This window comes from Blastomyces gilchristii (genome assembly GCF_000003855.2).
Source record: "Blastomyces gilchristii SLH14081 genomic scaffold supercont1.15, whole genome shotgun sequence".
Classification (NCBI taxonomy): domain Eukaryota; kingdom Fungi; phylum Ascomycota; class Eurotiomycetes; order Onygenales; family Ajellomycetaceae; genus Blastomyces; species Blastomyces gilchristii.
In genome coordinates, this window is record NW_003101668.1 from 1370893 (window position 1) to 1376647 (window position 5755).

Consider the following 5755-nt stretch of genomic DNA (forward strand, 5'->3'; position numbering starts at 1 on the left):
GAATCTTCTTTGAATCAGAGACTGTTAGTATAATGAGAGAATTTAAAGCTGATATTCTTGAGATGACTTATAAGTAGATTGAATCATAAGTAGAAGGCCTGTTTGAGACTGTAGAGAGACTGTAGAAGCAGGTATATATAATCAGTATTATTATCAAATTCAGTTAATTACTTTATATAGAGCTGCTTCTTAGATAGCAGACCTGCATTCAGAAATACTGTGATAAAAGTAACTTAATAAATATTTCAACTTTTCACTGCTGTCCCTGTAAGTATAGTATGAATAACAGAAGCAGAGATAACAGAAGTAGAGATATTATTGAAATTAATACTCTTTTATTAATAAAAACTCTGAATAACTCATCTTATCTTGTAGAATAATATACTGCTGTTTGTATTAGTTTTAACATGATAAACTCAGTAACTGTCAAGAATCTGAGTTTTAGCAGTTAACTTATTCACAATCTTGAAAATTGTATGCCTAGTTGCAGAGTCAAGTACTTTCTTCATAGTAGCTACTTAAGTGTCTTGTTATAAAGATGCAATTATCTTCTTATATATTTATAGAACTTTAATCTCTGCAATAGTCTCAGAGTCTCAGTATGTAATGCAGATCTTTAATATATAATAGAGCTGAAATTCAATGATGCTGAATATCTTCAGAGTAATGAGATTGAAAGTTATAGTATTTTTCTGAGATCTCTCACATCTTTTCAGAGTTGCAGATAGCTTCTTACTAACTTTCTTTCAGAGATATCTGACTTTGCAGTCTGTGACTGTAGCAGTGAATGAGTAAGAGATATTCTTAACTGATATCTGTACAGAGAGAAACTCTTTCTGCAGAGATGCAGATATCAGTAAGAAATTAATATAGAGATAATTATTACAGATGAAAATATCTATAGTCAGTGTGTAAGATATATTAATTATGTTGCAATTATTGAGTGCTGAGCTCACAAGCTGTGATAGTGTGACATTCTTATTGAATTCTACACTACTTAATATAATAACTTCATCTTTTACAGAGTTTCATATTCTATATGTCATCTCACTATAATATTCAATTAGAATGATTCATTCACTGCATTGAGTAAACCTATTATGATCTTTTCAGAGATCTTCTTTGAGAATGTAAACAGATGATTCAACTGCTTTTAAGTCACTACTGTACAGAAATAATTTGTCTTCTTATACTTTATAGAGAGTTAGTGAGATTCAGTTCTTTAGTTGAATTATGTCTGAAAATAAGAGAGTGCTCATTGAGACTATGTTAATGTATAGTATCACTGTAAACACAGCCTCTACTCATAGCTTACCTGATAGACCTACTTGTATTATTATAATATAAGTGTTTAAAATAATAGTTTGAATGAACTATTCTACAACATTATCTTGATTGAGAGTATAGAGCTCTGTTAACTCTCATTTGTCACTGAATTCAGTGAGAACTACTTGTGTCTGTTAATTACTTATTTCAGCAGCTTTATCAGAATGTGTAAATGTAACTTTTATACTCAGATACTGAAGATATTTAAGATGAAAATCAACAATATTTAGTAGCTGATCTTTATTCTTGAGAAAATAAGCAGTTATATAATGTGAGACATTGTTCACTATAAGAAGTAGATATCTATATTCTTGAAGAGATGAAGAAAAATTATTAAGAGTACTGAAGAATTCAGTGTCTTCTATAATATTAAAGTGTAGATAAGTACTGTAGATATTTTTTCTTATTATAGAGATCTGTAAGATCTTCTTCCTAACTTTTATAAGTTTGCAGATCTTATAGAATGATATTTCAAAGCCTCTCTTAATTGTAATATTAGAGGTGAGATCTTTTATCACTTATTAAATGTCAGTGATGTTCAGATATTCTAGATAAATATACTATGTAAAGAGTGTATTATTATAATTTAAAAGTACTTATGTAACTGCAGCTAGAGCAGCTTCACAGATACTGCGAATAGAATAGATACAATAATTCATTTCCACAGTGTAGAAGTGTTAATTATATTCATTGATTATCTTAAAATTAATAATGTAACTGTTCTTATCTTGAAGAAGTTCAAAGTTAAATTCTTTATCAACAAGCTGACTGAAGCTCAAGAGGTTGCAGAAGGCTGCTGATAAGTAGTTGTGATTCGGAAGAATGTATAACTGCTGAATAATAACGCAGCCGCTTCTGAATAAGCTTACGAATGTAAAGAGGCCCTAGCGGCCGCTAATTAAGTTACATATAAGAAGTCAGTATACACTTGTAATCTTATACTGACTCAAGCAATCTTTGAATCACATCTGATAGCATGTCTAAAAACTAGTGAGAAGTACAGACTTCTTCAGAGTGTGAGAATTTCATCTATGAAGTGATTTGTAGTTATCATGCCAGAGTGATTCTAAAGAAATATCTCAGAATAAGAGTGTATAAAGAAGCAGTGAGTAGAAGAGCATTTGATTGATACTGCTCTACTTATTGAAGAAAAACTTCATGCTCAGATGAATGCTATGTATATAAACATAATAAGATATAAGAAAGAGAATAAGAGTAATGAATCAGATTTAAAACAGTCTACTCTCTACTTAGAAGAATAAAAGAAAGATAATTATCACTGAAGTTATATAATGAAAACAGAAGTTATAGAATGATAGACACTGTATACTTAATAAAAATCTTCTGAAATAAATATCTTTTCTAGTTAATATGAACAACATTCTTCTCTGCTATCTGAATTAAAAGATATACAGAATGTCTCAGAGAGTTTACTTAAAGTAGTAAGAAAAATAGCTGAGACTGCTGAATCAGAAGTAAAGCTTTGTACATGTATAAGAATTCTAAATGAAATTAAAGTTTTGTATACATAGTAACAGACTGAAGTAAAAGCTAAGTAATAATTAACATTTACTGTAAATCAAGTATTTATTATGAAGAGCTTCACTGATATAATTATTACTATTAATAAAAATAGAGAAAATCAGATTGTAGATCTATAGTAAAAGAGTAAATACTTATACAGATAGATAACTATATCAAATTCAAAGATTTTCTCACAATTGTTTACAATCTTTTCAGAAGTATATATATTATCTGAGACTATTACACATAATGAGAATTTAAACATAGATTATATCAAGTCAAGTGATCTGTCAGAACTACTAAGTTTGAATAATAACTGAAAAAATAATACTGCAATCAGCTGACTAAGTCAAATGTGATTATATTATTATATCAAGTGTGAACTTATAAGTAAATAGTTAATAAAATTTTAACAAGTTTTAAGATCTGCAGTGTTTCTACACAGAAAAGTAAACTTATTATAAATAATAAATGAAAAGATGAATGTCACAGACTCAGAGTAATATTCATTCTTATAAATATAGAATGAGTTTTTCAAATAAATCTTGCATAATTTTAAAAAAGTAAATATATGAGATAAGTGTTATAAATACTTTACTGAGTGTAAATAACTAAGTGATCTTATATTATACTTTATACACTTTAGCTTATACTATCTTATATTAAAGAAAAAGCTTTTAACATCTTGCTATTTACAGATCTTTTTTCATAATCTTATATCTGAGTTGGGAGTGAAATGAAAATGCTTAAGACTTATAATCAGATACAGTGAAAGAAGTATATAATATTCTCATTATATAAGAATAAGTGAGTCAGCTGTGACAGAAAATACTGTAATTAAGTATATCTTAGTGAAGAACAGATAATCAGACTTTATAAGAGGTCTACGCTGAATAGATAAGTATGATATTTATAGATCTTATAATACAAAAGTGAAAAATGTTAGAGAAGGAAAAAAGAGAAAGTGTGAAAATCAGTGATTGAAGTGAATATTTATATGTGTATGTAATGAAGCTTTGAGATGAAAGAATAGAAATTCTGTGTACATAGTGAAGCTTCAGAGTGAAAGAATAGAAATTTCATTAATTTTTCAGCTGAGAATCAGTGACTGAGAATCAGAGCTTTCAGTGAAATCTATGAAGTGTAATGAAATAGTCTATATAATTGATCAGATGCAGGTCATTATATTAACCCTCTCTTCTCAGAAGTAATATTGTATGTAGTTCTCATTAATGAAGAGCTGCTGTTTCAGATAATACAGAGCTCAGAGTTCAGATCAGATAATCATAGCTGACTCATTTTATAAGATATTATCAGCTGTGACTGTGAGATCTCTTATTGAGAATATCTTCAATCTCTCACTTAAGTTTATTATCATCTTCTACAATTTCTGACAGCTGTCAGTCAGAAGTTAGTTGAGAAGAGAATGAATCAATAATAGTACAGTGAAGCAAGCTTGTATGAAAGATGTTATGAATTTCTAATAATATATCAAGATAATAGTTATGACTGTCTAGAACTTCTATTACTTTATACTCAATATAATAATAATTCAGTATATGAGATAGATATGTGATTCATATATTCTTAAGATTCAATTATATTAGATCTTCTATCTTATATTATTCAGCAGAGTCTCAGTGAACATTGATTTAGTTCTCTTAATCTTATTTAATACTTATCATGAAGGCTTCTGCTCAGTCACAGACATTTTAAAGCTTTATTACTATATTATCAGTGATCTGAATCAGACTGTAGAGATTCAGTATGAACTGTGTAATCTATAGAAGATTTAACACTTTCATGTAATAACTATATGTAAGAAAGAATGAGCTTACATCTATTAAGATAGTATCTCAGTTATTAATAGCAATCTCTGCATGTAGAAGAAGATCATATCAATCATCTTATAAGTAATTACAGAACTTATAAAGATAATTCTTTACAGTCTGAATTATCTGTTCTAATATATTATCAGTCTCAGAGTGATACACAGTTGATAAATAATGTATGATCTTGAGAACTTGACAGATTCTTGTTCAGAGAGTGCTCACAAATTGACAGCTCTGATTTAATACTATAGATCTCAATAATTCATGTGTTTAATAGAATGAACTTTATAAGAAGGCTTTAGTAACTTGTTCAGTATTTATCTTATCACAAGATTTTAATATTATATTCTTACTTAATCAGTTAATAATAATCAGAATATTTCTATAATTCTTACTCTTAAAGAGATTAATAGTGAAGTGAATTACTACATCTTATCAGATTCTATTAAAGATATTAAGTGATTTCAGCAGGTCTTTTCTACAGTTCTTCTATAAGATGATAGAGAAATAATAGTTGTAGTTTCAAATAAAGCATCCGATGCTGTTTAATATCTCAGATTAGTAGAATTCTCAAGAGATTATTCAATACAGTTATTCACAATCTGAATAGCTGATTATATACAAATCATGTATCTCTTGCATTATTCAGATGCATAGAGATTCAGAATTTGAGACTTAGTATTATTTACAGAATTACAGAGTGTTATTATTATCAATTAAGTATTCTGAGATGTTAATTCTTATACATAGTTCTGAAGAGAATCAGAGTGCTTCTTAATATACTACTTCAGTGAGTACTTGAAGAAGTACATCAGTTTGAGCTATTATATACTATAATTCATTCAGTGTAGATTCAGAAGAAGTTGAGATATCAGTGACAGTTTAAAGAGAAGATGTTCTAATTGAAGAAGTATATATAGAATTATAAGTTATTTCATCTTGATCAACTAATATCTTCAGATTCAAGGAGCTGATACTCTTTGATTCATTTCAGTGAAGTGTCTATTACATCAGATAATATATCTTTACTGTTATTATAAGAGAGCATTCTGGTCATGAAGTTCTGACTTGCT